The following is a 12,312-nucleotide window of genomic DNA, read 5'->3' on the forward strand; positions in this document are numbered from 1 at the left end:
CAAATAACAATTATTCAGGTCTAAAACTAACCCCGAAGGTAGATGTAGAGGTAGCGTGCCGACAGCGATCACATCGACTTTGGAACCATTTCCCACGCGCATCGTCACCTCGTCCTTAGCCAATCTTCGCTTAATACGTAGCCCCTATTTCGAGTTGCTAATATTAGCAACAGAACCAGTATCAAATACCCATGCGCTACTATGAGCATTAGTAAGGTACACATCAATAACATGTATAACAAATATACCTTTCACTTTGCCATCCTTCTTCTCCGCCAAATACTTGGGGCAGTTCCGCTTCCAATGACAAGTCCCTTTGCAGTAGAAGCACTAAGTCTTAGGCTTAGGTCCAGACTTGGGCTTCTTCACTTGAGCATCAACTTGCTTGTCGTTCTTATTGAAGTTCCCCTTCTTCCCTTTACCCTTTTTCTTGAAAATGGTGGTCTTGTTGACCATCAACACTTGATGCTCCTTCTTGATTTCTACCTCTGCAGCCTTTAGCATTGCGAAGAGCTCGGGAATTGTGTTATCCATCCCTTGCATATTATAGTTCATCACGAAGCTCTTGTAGCCTTGTGGCAGTTGCTACCTCTTGAGCATGCATTGGTTTTCCCTTGAAGAGGAAAGGGTGATGCATCAAAGTAGCGTAAGTATTTCCCTCAGTTTTTGAGAACCAAGGCATCAATCCAGTAGGAGGTAACACGCAAGTCCCTAGTACCTGCACAAACAAACAAGAACCTCGCAACCAATGCGAAAAAGGGGTTATCGATCCCTTCACGATCACTTACAAAAGTGAGATCTGATAGAGATAATAAGATAAATATTTTTGGTATTTTTATTGTATAGATTGGAAAATAAAGATTGCAAAATAAACAACGAGAGAAATAGCAAGTTGATAGGAAAATAATATGGTGGAAGATAGACCCAGGGGCCATAGGTTTCACTAGTGGCTTCTCTCCAGATAGCAAATTCTACGGTGGGTGAACAAATTACTATCGAGCAATTGTTAGAAAAGCGCATAGTTCTGAGAATATCTAGGAATGATCATGTATATAGGCATCACGTCCGCGACAAGTAGACCAAAACGTTTCTGCATCTACTACTATTACTCCACACATCGATCGCTATACAGCATGCATCTAGAGTATTAAGTTCGTAAGAACAGAGTAACACATTAGGCAAGATGACATGATGTAGAGGGATAAACTCAAGCAATATGATATAAACCCCATCTTCTTATCCTCGATGGCAACAATACAATATGTGCCTTGCTGCCCCTGCTGTCACTGGGAAACGACACCGCAAGATTGAACCCAAAGCTAAGCACGTCTCCCATTGCAAGAAAGGTCAATCTAGTAGGCCAAACCAAACTGATAATTCGAAGAGACTTGCAAAGATATTAAATCATGCATAGAAGAATTCATAGAAGAATCAAACATTGTTCATAGATAATCTTGATCATAAACCCACAATTCATCGGATCTCGACAAACACACCACAAAAAGAATTACATCAAATAGATCTCCAAGAGAATCGAGGAGAACTTTGTATTGAGATCCAAAGAGAGAGAAGAAGTCATCTAGCTAATAACTATGGACCCGAAGGTCTATGGTAAACTACTCACACATCAGCGGAGAGGCTATGGTGTTGATGAAGAAGCCCTCCGTGATCGATTCCCCCTCCTGCGGAGCGCCAGAAAAGGCCTCAAGATGGGATCCCGTGGGTACAGAAGGTTGCGGCGGTGGAAATAGGGTTTCGTGGTGCTCTCGGATGTTTTTAGGGTATATGGGTATATATATAGGAGGAAGAAGTAGGTCGGTAGAGTTGCGAGGGGCCCACGAGGGTGGGGGCGCGCCTTGCCCCCCTGGGCGTGCCCTCCTGCCTCGTGGCCTCCTCGCTTCTTTCTTGACGTCCACTCCAAGTCTCCTGGATCACGTTTCTTCCAAAAGTAACTCTCCCGAAGGTTTCATTTCGTTTCTATTCCGTTTGATATTCCTTTTCTGTGAAACACTGAAATAGGCAAAAAAACAGCAATTTGCACCGGGCCTTTGGTTAGTAGGTTAGTCCCAAAAATAATATAAAAAGGTATATTAAAGCCCATTAAATATCCAAAACAGATAATATAATAGCATGGAACAATCAAAAATTATAGATACATTGGAGACGTATCAAGCATCCCCAAGCTTAATTCATGCTCGTCCCCAAGTAGGAAATGATAAAAACAGAATTTTTGATGTGGAATGCTACTTAGCATAATTCTCAATGTAATTTTCTTTATTGTGGCATGAATGTTCAAATCCGAAAGATTCAAGACAAAAGTTTAATATTGACATAAAAATAATAATACTTCAAGCATACTAACAAAGCAATCATGTCTTCTCAAAATAACATGGCCAAAGAAAGTTATCCCTACAGAATCATATAGTCTGGCTATGCTCTATCTTCATCACACAAAGTATTTAATCATGCACAACCTCGATGACAAGACAAGCAATTGTTTCATACTTTTGATGTTCTCAAACTTTTTCAATCTTCACGCAATATATGAGCGTGGGCCATGGACATAGCACTATATGTGGAATAGAATGGTGGTTGTGGAGAAGACAAAAAAGGATAAGATAGTCTCACATCAACTAGGCGTATCAACGGGCTATGGAGATTCCCATCAATAGATATCAATGTGAGTGAGTAGGGATTGCCATGCAACGGATGCACTAGAGCTGTAAGTGTATGAAAGCTCAACAAAAGAAAGTAAGTGGGTGTGCATCCAACTCGCTTGCTCACGAAGACCTAGGGCATTTTGAGGAAGCCCATCATTGGAATATACAAGACAAGTTCTATAATGTAAAATTCCCACCAGTATATGGAAGTGACAACATAGGAGACTCTCTATCATGAAGATCATGGTGCTACTTTGAAGCACAAGTGTGGTAAAAGGATAGTAACATTGTCCCTTCTCTCTTTTTCTCTCATTTTTTGGGCCTTTTCCTCTCTTTTTTATGGCCTACCTTTTTTTCGTCCGGAGTCTCATCCTGACTTGTGGGGGAATCATAGTCTCCATTACCCTTTCCTCACTTGGGACAACGCTCTAATAATGATGATCATCACACTTTTATTTACTTACAACTCAAAAATTACAACTCGGTACTAGAACAAAATATGACTCTATGTGAATGCCTCTGGCGGTGTACCGGGATATGCAAAGAATCAAGAGTGACATGTATGAAAGAATTACAAAGATGGATTTGCCACAAGTACGATGTCAACTACATGATCGTGCAAAGCAATATGACAATGATGTAACGTGTCATAACAAACGGAACGGTGGTAAGTTGCATGGAAATATATCTCGGAATGGCTATGGAAATGCCATAATAGGTAGGTATGGTGGCTGTTTTGAGGAAGGTATATGGTGGGTGTATGGTACCGGCGAAAGCTGCGCGGTACTAGAGAGGCTAACAATGGTGGAAGGGTGAGAGTGCGTATAATCCATGGACTCAACATTAGTCATAAACAACTCACATACTTATTGCAAAAATCTATTAGTTATCGAAACAAAGTACTACACGCATGCTCCTAGGGGGATAGATTGGTAGGAAAAGACCATCGCTCATCCCCGACCGCCACTCATAAGGAAGACAATCAATAAATAAATCATGCTCCGACTTCATCACATAATAGTTCACCATACGTGCATGCTACAGGAATCACAAACTTTAGAACAAGTATTTCTCAAACTCACAACTACTCAACTAGCATGACTCTAATATCACCATCTTCATATCTCAAAACAATCATCAAGTATCAAACTTCTCATAGTATTCGATGCACTCTTTATGGAAGTTTTTATAATACCCATCTTGGATGCCTATCATATTAGGACTAATTTTATAGCCAAAGCAAATTACCATGCTGTTCTAAAAGACTCTAAAAATAATATAAGTGAAGCATGAGAGATCAATAATTTCTATAAAATAACACCACCACCGTGCTCTTAAAGATATAAGTGAAGCACTAGAGCAAAATTGTTTAACTCAAAAGATATAAGTGAAGCACATAGAGTATTCTAATAAATTCTGATTCATGTGTGTCTCTCCAAAAGGTGTGTACAGCAAGGATGATTGTGGTAAACTAAAAAGCAAAGACTCAAATCATACAAGACGCTCCAAGCAAAACACATATCATGTGGTGAATAAAAATATAGCCTCAAGTAAAGTTACCAATGGATGAAGATGAAAGAAGGGATGCCTTCCGGGGCATCCCCAAGCTTAGGCTTTTGGTTGTCCTTGAATTTTAACTTGGGGTGCCTTGGGCATCCCCAAGCTTAGGATCTTGCCACTCCTTATTCCAAAATCCATCAAATCTTTACCCAAAACTTGAAAACATCACAACACAAAACTCAATAGAAAATCTCATGAGCTCCGTTACTATAAGAAAACAAACCACCACTTCAAGGTACTGTAATGAACTCATTATTTATTTATATTTGTGTTAAACCTACTGTATTCCAACTTCTCTATGGTTCATACCCCCCGATACTAGCCATAGATTCATCAAAATAAGCAAACAACACACGAAAAAAAGAATCTGTCAAAAACAGAACAGACTGTCGTAATCTGTAGGTTTCGAATACTTATGTAACCCCAAAAATTCTAAAATAAATTGGTGGACGTGAGTAATTTTTCTATTAATAATCTTCAAAAAGAATCAACCTAATCGCACTCTCTAGTAAAAATGGCAGCAAATCTCGTGAGCGCTAAAGTTTCTGTTTTTTACAGCAAGATCGCAAAGACTTCCCCCGAGTCTTCCCAAAGGTTCTGCCTGGCACAAACACCAATTAAAAACATAAAACCACATCTAAACAGAAGCTAGATTAATTATTTATTACTAAACGGGAACAAAAAAAACAAGAAACAAAAATAAAATTGGGTTGCCTCCCAACAAGCGTTGTCATTTAACGCCCTAACTAGGCATCTATAATTTTAATGATGCTCACATGAAAGATAGAAATTGAAACACGAAGGGAGAATCATGAAGCATATGAAAAACACACTTGAGACTAACATGCTTCCTATGCATAGGTATTTTATAAGCAAACAAATTATCATAACAAGAAAAAACTAGCATATGCAAGGAAGAGGAAAGAAACAATAGCAATCTCAACATAACGAGAGGTAATTTAGCAACATGGAAATTTCTACAACCATATTTCCCTCTCTCATAATAATTACATGTGGGATCGTAAGCAAATTCAACAAAATACCTATCACATAAAATATTTTCAACACGATCCACATGCATGCAAAGTTGGCACTCTTCCAAAATAGTGGGATTAACATTAACTAAAGTCATGACCTCTCCAAACCCACTTTTATCAAAAATTTCATAAGATTGAACATTCTCCAAATATGTGGGATCTAAAGTTGACACTCTTCCAAACCCACTTTCAATATTGCAAACATTATTATCAATCTCATATTCATCATGGGGCTTAAATAAATTCTCAAGATCATAAGAAGAATCACCCCAATCATGATCATTGCAACAAGTAGTGGACATAGCAAAACTAGCATCCCCAAGCTTAGGGTTTTGCATATTATTAGCACAATTGACATTCATAGAATTTATAATAACATCATTGCAATCATGCTTTTGATTCAAGGAACTATCAAGTATGGGTGCAATAGCAATAATATCGTGTTTAACATAAGGAACTATAACAAATTCATCTCCTTAAATATTTGCATCATGGCCATAAGAATAGCAAGCCATGTTCATCAAGGGATATTTCAATCAAATCATCGGAATCATAATTATCTATAGATTCATGCATATCATTATTTTCTTCCAAAGCAACGGCCATTATCTCAATAAATTCCTTAACATAGGCATTGTGAGCATAGCTTTCATAGCAATATTTAAGTATGTCGGAATTTTCAGATTTGTAGAGAGTAATATCATACTTTTCAATCAAAGAAGCAACTTCATGAGCACCCTTAAAAACAACAAATTCTTCAATGTGTTCGATATCGTAGTAACTATAAACACCTTTGCATAAGAAGATAAGATTTCATTATCATTAAACTCACATAGATAGGGAAGGTGTTTTTTAGGGTTCTTAGAGCAACAAGTAAAGTCATAAATTTCACAAACATTCCAAGCATAGCATAGCAAACTATTTATTTGATACCATAAGAGCTTCCCCTTTTTAGACAAACGATGACGCACAAAATGAGCATGCTCCTATAAAGATTTCCCATCAACTAGGCTAGTTGGGGTTTCAACATGAGCGCATAAGGATCGAAGATGATCCAAGTAGAACACTTTAAGTGGATCCATATCAATAGATTTTTTAGCAAGCAAAGATGCAAGCAAATAGAAGGCACATGGAAACACAAAAAAAAGACATACAGAAGAAGGCGAAGAAAAGGCAAAGGTGAAGTGGGGGAGAGGAAAATGAGAGGCAGAAGGCAAATAATGTAATGCGAGGGATAAGAGTTTGTGATGGGTACTTGGTATGTCTTGACTTGTGCGTAGATCTCCCCGACAACGGCGCCAGAAATGGCTTGTTGACGGGAGATCAAATCTTTACTTGACTTGGTGCAACCTCCCCGGCAACAGCGCCAGAAATCCTTGTTGCTACCTCTTGAGCATGCGTTGGTTTTCCCTTGAAGAGGAAAGGGTGATGCAACAAAGTAGCGTAAGTATTTCCCTCAGTTTTTGAGAACCAAGGTATCAATCTAGTAGGAGGTAACACGCGAGTCCCTAGTACCTACACAAACAAACAAGAACCTCGCAACCAACGCGAAAAAGGGGTTGTCAATCCCTTCATGGTCACTTACGAAAGTGAGATCTGATAGAGATAATAAGATAAATATTTTTGGTATTTTTATTGTATAGATTGGAAAATAAAGATTGCGAAATAAACAAGGAGAGAAATAGCAAGTTGATAGGAAAATAATATGATGGAAGATAGACCCGGGGGCCATAGGTTTCACTAGTGGCTTCTCTCAAGATAGCAAATTCTATGGTAGGTGAAAAAATTACTGTCGAGCAATTGATAGAAAAGCGCATAGTTATGAGAATATCTTGGCATGATCATGTATATAGGCATCACGTCCACGACAAGTAGACCGAAACGATTATGCATCTACTACTATTACTCCACACATCGACCGCTATCCAGCATGCATCTAGAGTATTAAGTTCATAAGAATAGAGTAACGCATTAGGCAAGATGATATGATGTAGAGGGATAAACTCAAGAAATATGATATAAACCCCATCTTTTTATCCTCGATGGCAACAATACAATACGTCCCTTGCTGCCCCTGCTGTCACTGGGAAAGGACACCGCAAGATTGAACCCAAAGCTAAGCACTTCTCCCATTGCAAGAAAGATCAATCTAGTAGGCCAAACCAAACTGATAATTTGAAGAGACTTGCAAAGATATTAAATCATGCATAAAAGAATTCAGAGAAGAATCAAATATTCTTCATAGATAATCTTGATCATAAATGCACAATTCATCAGATCTCGACAAACACAGCGCAAAAAGAATTACATCGAATAGATCTCCAAGAGAATCGAGGAGAACTTTGTATTGAGATCCAACGAGAAAGAAGAAGCCATCTAGCTAATAACTATGGACCCGAAGGTCTGTGGTAAACTACTCACACATCATCGGAGAGGCTATGGTGTTGATGTAGAAGCCCTCCGTGGTCGATTCCCCCTCCAGCGGAGCGCCGGAAAAGGCCCCAAGATGCGATCTCATGGGTACAGAAGGTTGCAGCGGTGGAAATAGGGTTTCGTGGTGCTCTCGGATGTTTTCAGGGTATATGGGTATATATAGGAGGAAGAAGTAGGTCGGTGGAGCTGCGAGAGGCCCATGAGGGTGGGGGCGCACCCTCCTGCCTCGTGGCCTCCTCGCTTATTTCTTGACGTCCACTCCAAGTCTCCTGGATCACGTTTGTTCCAAAAATAACTCTCTCGAAGGTTTCATTCCGTTTGATATTCCTTTTCTGTGAAACACTAAAATAGGCAAAAAAAACAACAATTTGCACTAGGCCTTGGTTAGTAGGTTAGTCCCAAAAATAATATAAAAAAGTATATTAAAACCCAATTGAACATCCAAAACAGATAATATAATAGCATGGAACAATCAAAAAGTATAGATACGTTGGAGACGTATCAGCAGTGGTTGAAGAACTCTCTCAATGACACTATCATCACGAAGATTAACTCCCAGCTGATTCAAGTGGTTGTGGTACCCATACATTCTGAGTATATGTTCACTGAGAGAACTATTCTCCTCCATTTTGCAGCTGTAGAACTTATTGGAGACTTCATATCTCTCAATCCGGGCATTTACTTGAAATATTAACTTCAACCCCTGGAACATCTCATATGCTCCATGACGTTCAAAATGTCGTTGAAGTCCTCTAGGGCGTAAATCATGGCACACTGAACTGTCAAGTAGTCATCAGCTTTGCTCTGCCAGACGTTCTTAACGTTGTTAGCAACATCTGTAGCAGGCTTGTTACCCAGTGGTGCTCCCAGGACATAATTCTTCTATGCAACAATGAGGATAATCCTCAAGTTACGGACCCAGCCCGTGTAGTTGCTACCATCATCATTCAACTTAGCTTTCTCTAGGAATGCATTAAAATTCAACGGAACAACAACACGGGCCATCTATCTACAACAGCATAGACATGCAAAATACTATTAGGTACTAAGTTCATGATAAATTAATGTTCAATTAATCATATTACTTAAGAACTCCCATTTAGATAGACACCCTCTAATCATCTAAGTGATCATGTGATCCATATCAACTAAACCATGTTCGATCATCACGTGAGATGGAGTAGTTCTCAATGGTGAACATCACTATGTTGATCATATCTACTATATGATTCATGCTTGACCTTTCGGTCTCAGTGTTCTGAGGCCATATTTGCATATGCTAGGCTCGTCAAGTTTAACCTGAGTATTCTGCGTGTGCAAAACTGACTTGCACCTGTTGTATGTGAACGTAGAGCTTATCATACCCGATCATCATGTGGTGTCTCGGCACGACAAACTGTAGCAATGGTGCATACTCAGGGAGAACACTTGTACCTTGAAATTTAGTGAGAGATCATCTTATAATGCTACCGCCGAACTAAGCAAAATAAGATGCATAAAGGATAAACATCACATGCAATCAAATATAAGTGATATGATATGGCCATCATCATCTTGTGTGTTTGATCTCCATCTCCAAAGCACCGTCATGATCACCATCATCACCGGCTTCACACCTTGATCTTCATCAAAGCATCGTTGTCGTCTCGCCAACTATTGCTTCTACGACTATCACTACCGCTTAGTGATAAAGTAAAGCAATTACATGGCGATTGCATTTCATACAATAAAGCGACAACCATATGGCTCGTGCCAGTTGATGATAACTCTGTTACAAAACATGTTCATCTCATACAATAACATTTAGCATCATGTCTTGACCATATCACATCATAACATGCCCTGCAAAAAACAAGTTAGACATCCTCTACTTTGTTGTTGCAAATTTTACGTGGCTGCTACGGGCTGAGCAAGAACCGTTCTTACCTACGCATCAAAAACCACAACATGGTATAGTGATTGCTTTGATCTTCAGAAAGAACCATGTTCATTGAATCTGATTCAACTAAAGTTGGAGAAATAGATACCCACTAGCCACCTGTGTGCGAAGCACGTCGGTAGAACCAGTCTTGCATAAGCGTACGCGTAATGTCGGTCTGAGCCGCTTCATCCAACAATACCGTTGAATCAAGAATCAACTAGTGACAACAAGCAATATGCATATACCCATGCCCACAACTCCTTCGTATTTTACTCGTGCATATAACATCTACGCATAGACCTTGCTCAGATGCAATTGTTGGGGAACGCAGTAATTTCAAAAAAAATCCTACGCACTCGCAAGATCCATCTAGGTGATGCATAGCAACGAGAGGGGAGAGTATTGTCGACATACCCTCGTAGACCGTAAGCCGAAGCGTTATGAAAATGCGGTTGATGTAGTCGTGCGTCTTCACGATCCGACCGATCCTAGCACCGAAGGTACGGCACCTCCGCGATGTGCACACGTTCAGCTCGGTGACATCCCACAAACTCTAGATCTAGCTGAGGTCAAGGGAGAGTTTCGTCAGCACAGCGTCGTGATGACGGTGATGATGAAGTTACCGACGCAGGGCTTCGCCTAAGCTCTACAACAATATGACCGAGGTGGAAATCTATGGAGGGGGGGGCACGACACACGGCTAAACAATCAACTTGTGTGTCTAAGGGGTGCCCCTCCCCCGTAGATAAAGGAGTGGAGGAGGGGGAGGGCCGACCCTCTCATGGCGCGCCCAAGGGGGAGTCCTACACCCGGTGGGAGTAGGATTCCCCCTTCCCTAGTTGGAGTAGGAGAGGAAGGGGGAGAGAGAGAGGGAAGGAAAGGGGGGGGGCGCCCCCACCCAATTCAGATTGGGCTTGGGGGGCACGCCCTGCACCTTGGCCGCCTCCTCCTCTCTCTCACTAAGGCCCAATAAGGCCCATACACTCCCCGGGGGGTTCCGATAACCCCCCAGTACTCCGGTAAATGGCTGAACTCACCCGGAACCATTCTGATGTCCAAACATAGCCTCCCAATATATCAATCTTTATGTCTCAGCCATTTCGAGACTCCTCTTCATGTCTGTGATCATATCCGAGACTCTAAACTACCTTCGGTACATCAAAAACACATAAACTCATAATACCGATAGTCACCGAACGTTAAGCGTGTGGACCCTACGGGTACGAGAACTATTTAGACATGACCGAGATTCATCTCTGGTCAATAACCAATAGCAGAACCTGGATGCCCATATTCGTTCCTACATATTCTACGAAGATCTTTATCGGTCAAACCGCATAACAACATACGTTGTTCCCTTTGTCATCGGTATGTTACTTGCCCGAGATTCGATCGTCGGTATCTCAATACCTAGTTCAATCTCGTTACTGACAAGTCCCTTTACTCATACTATAATGCAACATCCTGTAACTAACTCATTAGTCACATTGCTTGCAAGGCTTATATTGATGTGCATTACCGAGAGGGCCCAGAGATACCTCTCCGATACACGGAGTGACAAATCCTAATCTCGATATATGCCAACTCAACAAACACCATCGGAGACACCTGTAGAGCATCTTTATAGTCACCCATTTATTTGTGATGTTTGATAGCACGCTAAGTGTTCCTCCGGTATTCGGGAGTTGCATAATCTCATAGTCATAGGAACATGTATAAGTTATGGAGAAAGCAATAGCAATAAACTAAACGATCATAGTGCTAAGCTAATGGATGGGTCAAGTTAATCACATCATTCTCTAATGATGTGACCCCGTTCATCAAATGACAGCTCTTGTCCAAGGATAGGAAACTTAACAATCTTTGATTAACGAGCTAGTCAAGTAGAGGCATACTAGTGACACTCTGTTTGTCTATATATTCACACATGTACTAAGTTTCCGGTTAATACAATTCTAGCATAAACATTTATCATGATATAAGGAAATATAAATAACAACTTTATTATTGCCTCTAGGGCATATTTCCTTCAACTCTTACATTTCCGCAATTTGCTAGCATCTTCGGTATCGTGTATTGCCCGTTCTCACCTTGAGTTGTGGTGCAAACTTCGCTGGTGCATCCAAACCCCGTGATATGATATGCTCTATCACACATAAGCCTCCTTATATCTTCCTCAAAACAGAAACCATACCTACCTATTATGGCATTTCCATAGCAATTCTGAGATATAGTGCCATGCAACTTCCACCGTTCCGTTTTAATATGACACATATCATCATTTTAATATTGCTTCCCATGATCATATAGTTGACATAGTATTTGTGGCTCTGCCACCGTTTATATTTTTTATACATGTCACACTAGATCACTGCACATCCCGGTACACCGCCGGAGGCATTCATATAGAGTCATACTTTTGTTGTAGTATCGAGTAGTAATTATTTTTTGAGTTGTAAGTAAATAGAAATGTGACAGTCATATTTATTATTAGAGAATTATCCCATGTGAGAAATAAAAAAAAGGCCAAATGAGCCCAAGAAAAAAGGAGGAGAAGTGCCCAACAAAAACAAAACAAAAAAATGAGAGAGGAAGAGAGAAGGAACAATGTTGCTATATTTTTCCACACTGGTGCTTCAAAGTAGCACCATGTTCTTCATGATAGAGAGTCTCCTATTTTGTCACTTTCATATATTACTAG

Source organism: Triticum urartu, chromosome 5 (assembly GCF_003073215.2).
Source record: "Triticum urartu cultivar G1812 chromosome 5, Tu2.1, whole genome shotgun sequence".
Lineage (NCBI taxonomy): Eukaryota > Viridiplantae > Streptophyta > Magnoliopsida > Poales > Poaceae > Triticum > Triticum urartu.